Source organism: Loxodonta africana, chromosome 21, assembly GCF_030014295.1.
Source record: "Loxodonta africana isolate mLoxAfr1 chromosome 21, mLoxAfr1.hap2, whole genome shotgun sequence".
NCBI lineage: Eukaryota > Metazoa > Chordata > Mammalia > Proboscidea > Elephantidae > Loxodonta > Loxodonta africana.
In genome coordinates, this window is record NC_087362.1 from 66,317,388 (window position 1) to 66,333,640 (window position 16,253).

Here is a 16,253-nt window from a genome sequence, read left to right on the forward strand (position 1 = left end):
ACTTGTGTCAACTTGGCTAGGCCATGTTTCCCAGTATTGTGTGATTGTCCACCATTTTGTCATCTGATGTGATTTTCCTATGTGTTGTTAATCCTAACTCTACGATGTTAATGAGGTGGGATTAGCAGGAGTTATGTTAATGAGGCAGAACTCAATCTACAAGATTAGATTGTGTCTTAAAGCAATCTCTTTTGAGATTTAAGAGAGAGAAGCCAGCAGAGAGATAGGGACCTCTGACCACCAAGAAAGCAAAGCTGGGAGCATAGTGCATCCTTTGGACCTGGGGTCCCTGTCCTAAGAAGCTCCTAGACCAGAGGAAGACTGACGACAAGGACCTTCTCCCAGAGCTGACACAGAGAGAAAGCCTTCCCATGGAGCTAGTGCCCTAAATTCAGACTTCTAGCCTACTAGACTGTGAGAAAATAAACTTCTGTTTGTTAAAGCCATCCACTTGTGGTATTTCTGTTATAGCAGCACTAGCTGGCTAAGACACTCATCTTCTTCATCTCTGTTGCTACTGTCATTATTTTGTGTCTTACTTTAAGGAAATTGAATCTATGGCAAATTCACTTTTCGAAAAGATTCTTCACTTTACAAAGGCATTTTCTCTAGTATTTGTTTAAATTTCAATCTGCCCTCCAAAAACATTTACACGAATAGAGTATATTATTATGTAAGAGAAGATACATTTCCTTTCAACTTGAGCACATATTTGTATAACATATGAAATGTTAAATAGATGTTCATTTCTCTTGTCTACATGACAGTAATAACAAAAGATGTCCATACAGTTTAGAAATATAGATATTATTAGTTGTCCTTAAGATTAAGATGCCCTCGACCACACTATTTACATTAGCCTATTTTTTTTTATGCTTCTAGACTTTATGGACTTCCTCTAGCACATAAACATAGTAAACAAGAATAAATTGCTTGGCATTTTGGCAGACTTCTTAAAGTTTTGCATGTTTGGTTTTTTTTTTTTTAAGCTATATTTTATGATGGAATTTCCATGTTTATAAACAAAACCCTGAAAATTTACAGAAAAAGAAATTATTTTGACTTTCTTACTCAATATGGGTTCCATAAACCATGACCAAATTATGACAAATCCTAACTCAGAGGATGATTGAGTTATTTTGTTTGAGTTAGTTTAATATGTTCAGGACTGGACAATTTTTGTTTGTTTTTTTCCCTAAACATTTCCCTTCTCTGAAGTTTTAAGATGAAATCATCAGGGTTACTTTTCTTAGGCATTTCTGAGCTCTATAATTTGGAGATTTTGTTCCCAAGGGTTTTTCCTTTTAGTCTCATTCCTCAGGTACCTACTGGATAGTAAAACAATTTATTAAAACAACAAAATTTGAAAAACCTAAAAGCCACAGAAAGATTACTTTCTACTTCAGTGCTTCCAATGATTTGTAGGGATTAGACCAAGTAGAAATACGGGGCTATTTCTTTGTTTTCTATGTCGACATTAAACTGTTTTCCAAGTTCCACAATGACAAAATCCTACATAGCCTTGGTGACCATCTGCCTGGTTAGGAAGTGGCCAGCGTTGGCCTGAGTCAGCTAATTGTGCGTAATTGGGATTATGTTGCAGGGATGACGCTCCCCACTCGACACAAAGAGAATCATGTTTGTGCTGTTGCATGCGAACACATCTTTCCTGGCCATGGAAAGCAAAAGCTTGGGTCTTTGCAAAGTCTGTGTCTGTGAACGGCCAAGATGGCAGGAGTGATCAATTCTGGGATAATCAGGAGACAATAGGCAGTGGGGGAGGGGACAGAAGCAAGAAGGTGGCTGGAGAGTAAGAACAAGATCAGGGGGAAAAGTCTGCCGCTGGAAAAATTAGTTACCTGGCTTCTGGATCCTGAAATACAGGCACAATCATTGCTGCAGAACCTGAAATGAGCATCCAGGTAGCTTTGGAAGGCAAGTAGTTGTGGGCTCAGGCTGTTAAAAAGAAGTAAGCAGTGTTCTCTTATGGTAGGTGTAGGCGTGTTGGGGTGGGGGCTGTTGGCTGTTGGAAGGCATAGTGCAGAAGATGGGTTCTCCGTGTGGCAATGCCACAGATTTCAACACTGGTGACTTGTCAAAGCCCCAGGAACGGCTCAGGTACCTCTGAGGCCAGGAGAAAGCTCAGGCAGCCAACACTAGGCAAGCAAGTGGTTAGGTGGCATGGTGCTCTGTGCGGGGTGAGGACGCGAGGCAAACTTGTCCTCAAGTGGCAGCCCATTGAGGACAACAGCTGCCAGTAGTTAGCAGGCAGGCAGCTGGAATGAAGGTCCTGTTATCCAGCCACGATGATATCAAGAGATGGGCAGAGGGTCTCAGCATTGCCCACCTCCACAACTCTCCCTCGCCTAAAGAGAGTGTCAAGGCACCGGGGCTGAAAAGTAACCGCTGCACTGGCAGTTCTGGCAAGAAGCCACACCTTGGTGCAGCCTCAGCCCAGGGTTTCTTAGTCTCAGCACCATTGTCATTTCAGGTTGAGCAATTCTTCGTTGTGGGGGTTGTCCTGTGTGTTGTAAGGTGTTTAGCAGAATCCCTGGCCTCTACCCACTAAAGGTCAGGAGCATCACCTCCCTCCAGGTTGTGACAACCAAAATTCTCCCTAGACATTGCCAAATGTCCCCAGGGGGGCGCAATCACCCCAGGCTGAGAAATACTGCTTCCTGCCCTCAGACCTTGCTTTGCGGGTTTCCACTGAGATAGAAAAAACTAGTTGCCGTCATGTCAACTCTGACTCATGGCGACCCCACAAAACTGTGCTCCACAGGGTTTGCAATCACTGATTTTGCAGACGTAGATCGCCAAGCCTTTCTTCCAATGTGCCTCTGGGTGGAATCGAACCTCCAACATCGTAGTTGGCAGTGGAGCACAACCCAGGGCCTCCTACTGCTACCGAGTCTTTCCTAAAACTTGGATTATCTGAGGAGTCGTACCTGCTTTGACCTGGCTTGGTGTGTGTGTGTGTGTGTGTGTGTGTGTGTGTGTTCACGTGTGAGGGCTTGCCTGTATGTGTGCGTACACATTTACATGAAAATGTTCTGGGAGGTGATCAGCTCTTCTTGTTCAACAGTCAGTCCAAACGCATTGTGCGAAGGCCACAGGTTGGGTCAGAGAAACAGCTGTGGCTGAGAAGCCAGCCGTGGCTCCCTGGAGACCCTGCTGAGCAGCCACTCGGAAACCTGTTGCCCTTGAATCGATTCCAACTCATAGTGACCCAATAGGACAGAGCAGAACTGCCCCATAGAGTTTCCAAGGAGCTCCTGGTAGATTCGAACTGCTGGCCTTTTTTTTAGCAGCAGTAGCTCTTAACTACTACACCACCAGGGTTTCCTAACATACTTCGGCTGCTCACCAAAAGGTTGGCAGTTCGTGTCCACCCAGAGGCTCTGCAGAAGAAAAGGCTGGTGATCTACCTCTGAAAACCCAGGCCTTGAAAACACTGTGGAGCACAGTTCTACTCTGCCACACACGGGGTCCCCGTGGGTTGGAGTAGACTTGACAACAATTACTTAGAGAAAAGCTACCTTACTTGTGCAAATGGTATAAAAACAGAAACCCATTGCCAAGACCCCTCAGGGACCTTGGAGGGGGAATGACACGTGGGAGTCCTGAAGCTGGAGTTTTACCAGCTTCTGGGAGAATCCAACCAGAGAAAGGCCCATAACCCAAACCCACTGCCATTGAGTCGATTCTGACTCATAGCCATCCTATAGGACAGAGTAGAACTGCCCCATAGAGTTTCCAAGGAGCGCCTGGCGGATTCGAATTCCTGACCCTTTGGTTAGCAGCAGTAGCAGTTAACCACCCCCCCACCAGGGTTTCCAAGCAAAGATTATAGCCTAGAAAATTCTGTGGGGGCAGTTCTGCTCTGTCACATGGGGTCTCTACGAGTTGAAATAGGCTTGATGGGGCCTAACAACAGCAACACACATTACAGAATAAGGCCCTATCTTCAAAATAGATCAGGAAGGAGGATCAGAAAAATGCAGCCAGCTTAATTCACCGGCAGCCACGGAGGAAAAACAGCCTTCATTCAGCAATACAGAAAGGAATGAGAAAACACTTCGCAGATCACCCATTGAGCCATTATTTAGATGTTTGTTTCAGGGCCTGGGGTCCTCAGATTGACGGGTATCAGGGTAGAGGATGCAGGATGCAAATAGGGCCGGAATCTCTTCAGCAGAGGGGCGGGGAAGCTGCAATCTCCGTTAGGAGGGGCCGGCAGCTGGCCGAAGCCCCTTTATGGAAGCTGCGACGCGGTGCCCTGGGCGGAGGCTCCAGCCCCAGAGCCCGGGCCCTGCCGCTCTGCCCCCGGCTTTCTCCCGGCTATTGTGAGCCGGTATTGATCAGGCCGGGAAGCAGTAGGGCTGGGGCCGCTGAAGCTCTGGGGTGGGCAGCATTGATCCCGGCCCCCTTCCCCGGTTATTTATGGCATGCACCGCCCTGGCGAGTAACCGGGGAGAGCTTGTTTAACGATGGTTCAGGGCGCTCTTCGCTAGCTGGTTAACTTTAAGTATTGGAAATAGAATTGATGCGCAGATAATAATATTATGATTCATACAAACCACTTCTCAGGCAACTCAATAGATTTCATTACCTCCTTTCTAGCAAATGTATTGATTTCTGTTTTGCGGTTTTATAACACAATTTCAAGGCTGTTGTGGGCTTAATGAGCCGTGTTCTTATGATGTTTAAAAAGATTTGAAGCTATTGCTGAAATAAATATTATGGATCGCCCCCTTCCGAGACCCCCTCCCCTCTCCCTCCTCGCCACCGCCCTGTCGCCCTCCCCCCAGCACTCCCGCCCCGCCCGGGCGGAGCCGCCAGCAGAAAGCCGGGGGCTCGGGGCTCCGCCGCCCTTTGTGGCCCAGATCAAAGGGCCCGAGCGCCACAAAGGCGGCCCCACTCGGGCCGCACGGCCACACACAGCCGCACCTGCAGCGCGGCCAAATGTCACTGTCGCTTCTGCGGGGCGAGCGCGGGGGACGCACCTCCGAGGCGGCAGATGACTCTAATAACGCTTGATGGGAATTGATGGGGAAGGAGGCCAGCGGTGCCCAGGGCTTTTTATTAGCTGCCCCGACGTCCCGAGCCAGCCGGGGCCGAGCGGCTGCACCTGTGGACGCCCTTCCTCTGGGCCTTTATGGAACCTGACAGATTTTATTAACTTTAAGGAAGAACTTTCCAGCATGTGGAGGGCAGCAGTTTATTTTGTATTCATGCGAAACGGAAACCGAAAAAGCCATGTTTACATATTTACCAGCCCCAGTGACCTCCCTCTGGGACCCCATAAGTCACGCTCCAGATTAATTTTGTCATAAAATTGACTTGTGTGCTAAGGGATCTTGGGAGTTTGGGTGATGTTGTTGTATGTCTGGCTTCCCCCCCTCCAATGGGAGAAAGCTATATTCAATTATCTAATATCTCAGAGGAAGCCCCCAAAGACTTGCCAAATCGTGCAGAAATTGGCATCTCAGAATCCTTTTTAGGAGCAGTGGCTCGTGGGGAGAGAGCATTTGCAAGGAACCCAAGGAAGCTTGCCTCACAGCAAAGGTTCCGGAATCTTCTTGATGAACTGGAAACAAAGGCAGGGGCTCTAGACACCTTCTAACTCTGTGGGGAGTGGGGGAGGGGTTGTGCCAGGGTTGTGTTCAGATATCAGGGACTAAACCCTGACACATTTCAAAGAACAAAGTATAATTATGGTTCATTTAGTAAAGCAGTATAGGAGGTGGGGAAAATATTGTTACATAATCCAACAGGGCTTTATGTAACTTCCACACTCGGGCTTATTAGAAAGATTCTAAACAGAACTGGAGACAAAGTCTCCAGGTTTTGCTTTACATGCCTAGTCGCTGTAGGGGTGTTTCTAGGTTTTCTGTCTCCTGAGAAATGGAAGTCTGCAACTAGGGAAATTCATGTTATATTAATGGCTAAGTGTTGAAAATTCAGCCACAGAGTCAGCCGGGTATATTGCTTATTAGCTTAAAAGCATAAAGCTTTCTGGAGCTTCCCTTTGTGTGCCAAATAAACTTCAAATGAACTGAGGATCGTTTTGCAGGAAACTCTTAAGTTGAGCAATAATAGAAAGTAGTTAGGAGAATATTACACTTTTCATTTGGGCAAACAGATGGGATGCCTGCTTTTAGATGTAATCGGGGGCTGACAGACAGGTAGGACTCCAGCAGATTTTAGTTGGAGTCTCTTTCTTTTCAGAAAAGAATGAAACTACTTAATATTCAGTATATCTCCCTCCCCCGCCCACAACCCATCTCTTCCACCCTACCCAGTGAGCTCTACAGCCTAACTCATTCTCGTTTTTTGATGACATTACAAAGTACAAAGGTTATCTTACTGCGAGTGAATCCATTTATTAAATACATCTTTTACTCTTCTTCCCTTTCCAAAAAAAAAACCATGATGAATGTGTACGGGTGTGTTTATGTATATATGTGGTTACAAAGTAAAACCAGGGCTGCTGAAGTCACCAAGAGACATCCAAATCTACATCTTCAGAGACACAGACGTAAATAAATGATTTAACAATTTGGAAGTCATGAGTCTCTGACCTCATGCTTTCTCAGCGAACCTTTCTAAAAGATTTTGATATCAATTGTTTCTCTTTTTTCCCCAGAAGCATAATACGCGGTAACCTTAGCACACACAATCTGTTTCAACAGAGGGCTAGAGACAAGTGCAGCCAAAGGTGGATTTTAATGTCGCGGCAGAGCTTATATTACCTTGCTGGAAACAAAATCTCTCCCACCCCCTTCAGATGCAAGTCTCCTGACGCCCCCATCAGAGATCATTTGTTATGCAGAGTTTTCTGAGGCAATCAAAATTAATTCACAGTGATCTTTTCACCCAGAACCTGCAGCTTCTAATAATGGTCTTTCTCAACAGGTGTTCATTGTGGCAGCCTGACTTCAAATTGCCAGACTAAAGGTTTTATTCTTTGTCATTTCTTTTTTAATCTCAAACTTGTAATTTGCTAATCTGCAGCAGCTGCCAAGAAGGGCCCAGCTGCCTTACCAAGAGGGGATGTGTACCTCCAAGGAAGCCTGGGTAGGGGAAAAATTTTACCTCCAGATGACAGGGAGGAAGAAATCAAAACTTACAGTCTGGAGAGACGGCGCAGCTGGGGGACCGAGCCCTGGTATTGTCACCATAATTCCTTCCTCTGAGGCTGGTGGAGAGTTGGTGAAGCCTGGTTCAGACCCTTTGGAAAGGCTTCAGGAATAGCCTGGGAGCCCTGGTAGTGCAATGGTTAAGTGCTCGGCTGTGAACTGAAATATTGGAGGTTCGAATCCACCCAGTGTCTACGAGGGAGAAAGACCTAGTGATCTGCTCCAGTGAAGGTTATAGCTAAGAGAACCCTATGGGGGTGGTTCTACTCTGCCTCCTGGGGTCGCTATGAGTTGGAAATCAACTTGAAGGCCCCTAACCACAACATGCATCTGAATTGGTGGAGAGGGGATTTTAAAGGCAACAGAAACCATCACCAGAAAAGTATCATGCAGAAGGAGAAGACTTTTAAAAACGTGCATTTTTTCCAATTCAGCCAGTTTCGCTAGCCCATGCTCACACCGCGTTTTTGTCAACTTTCAAATCTGCCTCCTTTTAAGGTAATTTAGAGAGCTGGGAGGAATTAAGTTTTACTGCAGAGATTCTTGGGCTTCATGGCTCATCAGGATCAAGCTGGGTGAGGGCGAGTCTGTGTAGAAAACGTGAGATCAGACTCTTGATTTTCAGTTTGCTAAAACTGTAGATTCTGGGGTCCCAGGCCCAGAAACTCAGATGTAGTAGGTCTTGGCATTGGGGCCTGGGAGTATGCATTTTAACCAGCATCCACGAGGTTCTGAAGCTGCGATCTGGTTTAGTGGCTAACCCACAGATAAACCAGGGAGCCTTGAATCCCATTCATCACAGTTAACTGCTCTCCATTGGCCTCAGTGATCTGTACGGTAGGTTCCCCCTCTTCTGTCTTCTCAGCCACATGCTTCCCAGAACGCAATGCAGTCCGAGGGCCTAGGGAGGCCACTGTTTTGACTGTTGTTGCTGGTTGCCTCCCAGTCAGCCCCTGACTCATGGCACTCATGGTGACCCTGGTCCTGCACCATCCCCGTGATCGGTGGTAGATAAGACCATTGTGATCCACAGGGTTTTCGTTGGCTGATTTTAGGAAGCAGATCACCAGGCCTCACTTCCTAATCCATCTTAGTCTGGAAGCGCCACTGAAACCTGTTTAGCATCACAGCAACACACAAGCTTCCACTGACAGGTGGGTGGTAGTTGCGCATGAGGTGTATTGGCTGGGAATTGAACCTGGGTCTCTCTCATGGAAGGCAAGAATTCTACCACTGAACCACCATTCCAACTAAGGAATGGTTTTCTTCCCAAAAGGATGACATGCATGTCTTGTGCAGAAGGAAACAAGGTCATCGAGAAAGTGATGGCCTTTGCCACAAGGTAATTCTTGGGCTCCTGGTGTCTTCTGCAAATGATGCCTGTAGCTTTTTTATCACCTCTAAACTGGTATCTGAGGGGGCATGTCCATACCCCCTCCATGCACACACACCCTGTTTTCCAGCAGATTTCTGTCTGAAGAGGACTCCCGGGTGGTACAAACAGTTAACACACTTGGCTGCTAACAAAAAGTTGGGAGGTTCGAGTCTACCCAGAGGCACCTTGGAAGAAAGGCCTGGCGATCTACATCTGAAAAATCAGCCACCGAAAACCCCATGGAGCACAGTTCTACTCTGACACACATGGGGTCACAGTGAGTTGGAGCTGAGTTGACAGCAACTGGTTTGCTTTTCGTCTGAGGTTGAGGCATTGGACAAAGACTGAAGTAAAGGCAAATCCTTCCTGACGTGGGGAGATCAGGGGTCCTCTGGGGGTCAGGAGAACGTTCTGACATGTCAGTTGCTGCCCTCAGTCTTTTAACAGACTTTCTGCACAGGGTGGGAAAGGAGGGAGGGAGGGTGAAGCTCAGTTTCCTGTCTGCCTGCAGACTTCCAGAAAGACAATCTGGATTCTTCTGGCATTTTCTGAAGAGAGTGTATAAAGACACAGGCAGCCTCAGAGAATCAAACCGGAAGTTTCCTCAGACTCTAAAACTAAGGTGGGGAATCTCAAAACCCTTGAATATCAAGGATTTACTGGAGGCCTCATCATCTTGTTGGCCACCCTCCCCTCAGGCCAAGCCTCCATGGAAAAGTCACCATTTAGAAGAGAGGAAGTCACTTGGAATTGCTTGTTGAGGAAACAACCTTTCCTTAGCCTTCTAGCCTGGGTGTTTCCTTGTGAAGGCTCTCCCCGATCCTTTCAAAACTTAATTATGGCTGTAAAACCCGCGCGAGGAGCGGAGCAGTGCTGATGCGTGTGTAGGGCAGTGTCTTCGCTGGCACAGTTGTCCACATGTGGGCCAGCGTGGCCACTCTGGGAGCTGAAGTGCATTGATTTTTAAATACATGAGCAGCTTCATTTGCTCTGCTTTCATGGGCTTCACACATTTTGTCGGGGGAGTGGAGAGGTTTCTTGGGCTCCAAACACCGGGGGGACCCCCTCTTCCGCCAGTAACTTCTGGGTGAGAAATAATATTTACCTGTCTCATTGCTGGATTGGGCAAAGCAGCCCTCACATATTGCAATTGGGAGAGGGTGCCCGCCCGTTAGCCTCAATAAGAGAATGTGCTCTTTTTCTTTGCCTGGAGAAGGGCCTTCCTATTGTGGACATTGCTGAAGGGAAACCCAAAGGGCCTCTCAGTGGAAATTTCCACACTGGATGGGTCAGGTGGCTTGCAGGATTCTGGGGCTGACATACTTGGGGTGTTGACTACTGTCAGCCTGGAGAAGCATAACTGGGGACGGTGTTAGTCTCTAAAGCCTGGCTCAGTATCATTTAGAAATTTGTTTCCCAGCCCTACATTATGGAAGGTTCCAGAAAAGATTATCCTTCATTTGACAGATGAGGAAGCTAAGTCCAGAGCGGGGAGGCTCTCACTCAAGATCACACAGGGAGTTCAAGACAGAGCATATTGCTCAGAGGGTGGAAGCCATCTTTTGGCCTGCCCTCCGGAGTTTTCAGTCTATTAAACTACTGAACCTCTTATTGTTGTTAGCTGTTGTCAAGTTGGCCCCTGACTCATGGTGACCCCATGCACACTGGAATGAAACACTGCCTAGTTATATGCCATGCCCATGATTGGTTTGGGATCAGAATATTGTGATCCATAGGGTTTTCACTGGCTGATTTTTGAAAGTAGATTGCCAGGCCTTTCTTCCTAGTCTGTCTTAGTTTGGAAGCTCTACTGAAACCTGTTCAGCATCATAACAACACACAAGCTTCCACTGACAGGTGGATGGTAGCTGTACCTGAGGTGCGTTGGCCTGGAGTCATAACTGGGTCTCCCACATGGAAGGTGAGAATTCTACCACAGAACCACCACTGCCCCCAAACCTCTTATTGGGGAGATGATGATACTTTTTTTTTTTTGGTATAATGTTTTCCTAAGTGGTTTTACTTACATTACCATTCATTCATTTTAATCTTCATTCAACCATTCAACAAATATTATTAAGTATCTAACATGAGCCAGACACGTAGTAGCTGGGGATACAATGCAAAGCAGACTCGGCCAGTGTCTTTGTGAGCTTTGAGTGTAGAGGGGGAAACACACAAGACAAATAATTTCACATCATTAAATAAGTACAGTAATGATAACGGGTTTGAATGGGGCAGCTCTACAGGGGTGCTGTGAGTCAGAATCGACTTGACGGCAGTGGGGTTTTTTGGTTTATAAAGAGACATGGCCAAGTGTGGGGTTGAGGGTGGCAGCATCAAGGAACAGGAAGCTTGAACGTATCAGTTAGGTTAGGCTACATTTTGCTGCGGTAACAAACAGCCCCCAAACCTCAGGGGTTTAAAGTATTTCATTGTTGCTCATGCAGGTCAGCAGGGAGGCTCTGCTCCTTATGATCACTTAAGAGCAGACAGAGAGAGGTCCCATCCCAGCACTGCTTCCACAATCACAGGGGAACAAAGCATTGCGGTATTTCTCCCCCGTGGCAACACTAGCCACTTCTGCTTACATATCAGAGACCAGTTCAAGTCACATTGCCACTCCCAACTTGAAAGAAGGAGAGAAAGGGGAATCTTCCTCGTGCCCAGAGGAGGAGATCCAGAATGCCTACCACACAGGGCTAGGGAAGGCTTCTCCTGCTTTACAGGGATCTGAATTTTTCACACTGGGGGCAGTGGTGGTTCAGTGGTAGAATTCTTACCTTCCACGTGGGGGACCCATGTTCGATCCCCAGCCAAGGCACCTCATGTGTAGCTACCACGTGTCTCTCAGTGGAGACGTGTGTTGCCAAGATGCTGAACAGGTTCCAGCAAAGCTTCTAGATTAAGATAGGAAAAAAGGCCTGGGGATCCACTTGCAAAAATCAGCCAGTGAAAACCCTACGGATCACAATGGTTCCATCTGCAACTAATCGAAGCGGCTGGTGCAGTACTGGGTGGCACTTCGTTCCATTGTGCATGGGGTTGCCATATGTTAGGGGCTGACTTGACAGCAGCTGACAACAACAACAACAACACATTTTGCATAGGAGTTAACCAGGGAGAGATTCACATAAAGGAGGGGTGGAGGGGCAGCTTGGAAGTGGCAACAGTGTCCATACAGGTCATGATGCAGGACAAAGCACAGCCTATTGGAGCAGCAGAGAGACGGCCTGGGGGCTGAACCCAGTGAGCCAGCAGAAAATGGTTCTTATGCCAGCAGGACACACAGGGACTTAAATACTAACATAAGTGGTTAGTCTACACCCCAAGAAGAAGGACAATAGCCATGCAGTGGTTTAAATGGGCCGTGTGTGTGTACGTGTATGTGTGTGTGTGCGTGTGCGTATGTGCATGCGTGTGTGTGTGTGTGACATGGTGAAATTTGCATTTTATAAAGCTCACTCTGGCTTCAATGTGAGGAACAGGCAGGTGGCATGAGGAGCTACAAGGAGTGGCTACTTACGCATCACAACGCAGCTGTGAGCGTGCCCATTCTACTGACAAGGAACCTGAGGATCTAAAGGTAAATCCTCCTGACACGTGTGGGGAGACCAAGAGCCTGCTGAGGGTCAGGAGAACGTTCTGACGTGTCAGTTGTGGCCCTCAGTCTTGTCACAGACTGGAAGTCAGCTTTCTGCACAGGAGCCAAAAGGAGGGAGGGAGGGTGAAGCTCAGTTTCCTGTCCACCTCCAGACTTAAAACCCGTTGCCACTGGGTCAATTCTGACTCATAGGGACCCTATAGGACAGAGTAGAACTGCCCCATAGAGTTTCCAAGGAGCGCCTGGTGGATTTGAACTGCCAACCTTTTGGTTAGCAGCCGTAGCGCATAACCACTGCGCCACCAAGGTTTCATGGGGGGCTGAAGTACTTAGGGAGGAGCCCTGGTGGCACAGTGAGTAAAGCGCTCGGCTAGCTGCTAACCAAAATGTCAGTGGTTAGAACTCACCAGCTGCTCCATGGGAGAAAGATGTGGCAGTCTGCTCTGTAAAGATGTACAGTCTTGGAAACCCTATTAAAAAAAAACCCATTGGCATCAGTGGATTTTGACTCATAGTGACCCTAAAAGACAGGGTAGGACTGCCCCATAGAGTCTCCAAGGAGCACCTGGTGGGTTTGAAAGGCCACCCTTCTGGTTAACATCCATAGCTCTTAAGCACTACACCACCAGGGTTTCCTGGAAACCCTATGGGGCAGTTTAACTCTGTCTTATAGGGTTGCTATGAGTCAGGATTGACTCTAAGGCCACCGGGTATTTAAAGTACTTAGCCCAAGGGTTGCAGCTAATAAGTGGTAATGCCAGGATTCCAACTCTTTCCCTCAGACTCAGACCTGGCCTGGTCCCCAGTGCCCACAGGGCCCTCCTGGCAGGCATTCAAAGAGTCTTCTGCTTCTCATGCTTTCCCCAGGCCCCTAGCAGGGTAGGGCTCCGAGTTCGAATTTCACTTAAATTCTCTCAAATGGAATTTCTGGCCAAAGCAGGCGACTATGGTCTTATTCCCAACTGCTGAGGGGCCCCTCTCTGCCAACTTTCTGAGAGAACTTCCAGAAGATGAAATCTGTGCATGCAGTTTGCATTGGGCACATCGAAGAGACGTTGCAGAAATGGCTGCTGGAAAAAGCAGGCGAGCTTTTCACATGTGGAGCCCCTATCTCCCAATTAGCATACAAAAACATTTTTAAAGGAATAACCTCTAATAATAAAATGCTATCATCTCAATGAGACATTTCAGCAGGGGAATTATTAGATATTAATTCATGCCTAGTTGCACTGACAGCTCTCGGCCGTCAACGTTAGCCTAATAGCACACTAGGTGAGAATTAATATACCATAATTCATGTGCTGTCATGCATTATCGCTGAAATAAGATACATGAAGAATAACCTATTCTGGTGAAATAACTGGGATTCTCAGAGTTCTCCTGGCCAAGTTATAAATAGTTATGTTAGGATCCAGAAAATTTTTTTTTTGTATTACTAAATTTGAAATAAATTGCATATATGTATCCTCATCTGTAATTACCCTGAACATTTTTCTTAAGTACTAACATTAAGTTCAGTCATATTCCATGTTTTAAAATTGAACTTAAGCAAAAATCACATAATTTTCTCTGGACCAAAATAGAAATTTCTTCCCTCCATATGTAATTGTATCTGGTGGTATGGTGTGATATAGCTTACATGGACGATGACTGGGGAGCAGCGAAATGGACCTAATCTAGAAGGATTCAAAATAGAAGCAGGGGCATGTAAGGGGGCCTGGAGGATGTTCTATTTATGTTTATGAAGAGTTTGTTTCTCCCTGGAGCCCTGATGGCACAGTGGTTAAGAGCTCGGCTATTAGCCAGAAGGTCTGCAGTTCGAATCCACCAGCTGCTCCTTGGAAACCCCGTGGGGTGATTCTTTTCTGTCCTATAGGGTTGCTATGAGTCGGAATCAACCCCACAGCAGTGGGTTTTTTTTTTTTTTTTCCATGAGTGCCTACTGTTTACGTAGCAAGAGGACAGAGCATAAAGTAGGAGGCAATCTGTGTCTTCCAGAAGCTTCTGGTCTCCTGGAAGGGACAGTACTGATTTGTGTGATATATTGTGATAAATTAACCTTGTCCTCACAAGGCACTACCTAAGAAAATGCCAGCGTATGAAAAGGAAGACCATGGAGCCAACTGAAAGAGCACGGAGGCAGACTAGTGGACTTACTGAGTTACAAGATGAATCATTAATTAAGTCATTTGTTTACCTAGTATTTACTGAGCACCTACTCTATGCCAATTCCTATGCTTGACACTGATTATAAAATGAAGCTGGCAGTCTGGAGCGTGGTGGGAGTGACAGTCACTTCAATAGTAACTATCAGACCAAGTGGCAAAAACAATGATGGAGAGAAGCCAGGGCTCACAAGCACCCAGAAGGGAGCAATGCCTATCTCAGCCTGGAGGTGGGTAAGTTGATTAAGGAAGGTTTCATGGAAGAGGTGACACCTGAGATGACTCTTAAAAGATGGGGAGGAATTAGCCAGGTAAAAGATTGAGGGTAAAGGGCAAAGATAAGTGAAAAGAAGACAGCCACAGATATAAGCATCAGTACCAGTTGCCTGAACCTCTAGAGGGTCAGCAAAAAAGTGGAAGACCCTCAATGAGATGGGTTGACACAGTGGCTGCGACAATGGGCTCAAGCATAACAACGATTGTGAGCATGGCACAGGACTGGGCAGTGTTTCGTTCTGTGGTACATGGGTTTGCTATGAGTCGGAACTGGCTCAACAGCACCCAGAAACAACACCACCATCAGTTGCTGGCAAGTCAACCCCGACTCATGGTGACCCCACGTGTATGTATAAGAATTACCTGAGGATACATAAGAATCACCTGGGGATACATAAGAATCACCTGGGGATCCCGTTAAAATGTAGATTCTGGTCCAGTATATCTCAGGTGGAAGTGCAAATTCTCAGCAGGAGTTCAAACCAGCATGACCGGTTCAAAGCCCTGGCTTCAGGCCAGGCACCACAGTGATCTGTGAAGTGTGTATCTGGGAAGACAAGCAGGCGAACAGGCAAACCAGGTGGGATGCTGCTGTCTCAGGCCAGGAGAGGGGGCGGAAGCCAGGACTAGCGCAGAGGGGGTGAGAGTGGAGAGTGAGTGTTTAGGAGATAAAGCAGAGTCCTGTAAAGAGGAGGACGAACTTACTTTGGGATAGGATGTGTTTGAGGCCGGAGCAAATCAGGAGAGGAATCTGGGCCAAAAGTTATGACCTGGGGCTTAGCTACACTGTAAACTCAAGACACTAGAGCAGAAAGGGTTATCAGAGATTGTCTTACTCAGCCTACTACCCATTTTAAAGATAGGGAAACTGAGTTCCAGAAAGGGGAAGGACCTTATCAAGATCACAGCTGGTTTCCAGAATCCTTTTCCAGATTGATTGTTGTTGTTGGGTGCCACTGAGTCTCCTGCAGCTCATAAACCAAGACCTGTTGCCTTCGAGTCGATTCCAACTCACAGCAACCTATAGGACAGAGTAAAGCTGCCTCATAGGGTTTCCAAGGCTGTCATCTTTACAGAAGCAGACTGCCACATCTTTCTCCTGTAGGGCAGCTGATGGGTTCGAACCACCAACCTTTTGGTTCCAGCTGAGTGCTTAACCACTCCGCCACCAGCGTTCCTTCTCCAACTCATCTAGCAATCCTGTTTATAACAGAACGAAACATTTCCCTGTTCCTGTGCCAGCCGCACAATAGGAGGCATGTTTGAGTCCATCGTTGCAGCCACTGTGTCAATCCATCCCCTTGATTGCTTCCTTCCAGTGGAAAGTTTTATGTTTTAATCATCGAATAAAAGAACGGACTATGAAAACAGATGAGAGCCCGTCACAGGTGGAGTAACGCTTACAGAAATGTGTCCTAAACTTCAGGCATTCTTAGGCAGCGTTCCTCTCCTAACCCAGCAAGTCTACTAGCCTGCCCACTGTGCCCTTCCAATTGGCTCCATGGTCTTCCTGTTCATACCTGTGAGGACAAGGTTAATTTATCACATCCCTCAGGACTTCTGGAAGGCAGGGATTACCTGTTACTTCGTGCTCTCTCCCCTTGTTAGGTAAGCAAGAAGCACTCATGAGTATTAAAATTTGTCCAGAGAAACATTACTCTTCCTAAATATAAACAGAACCACCTCTAGAC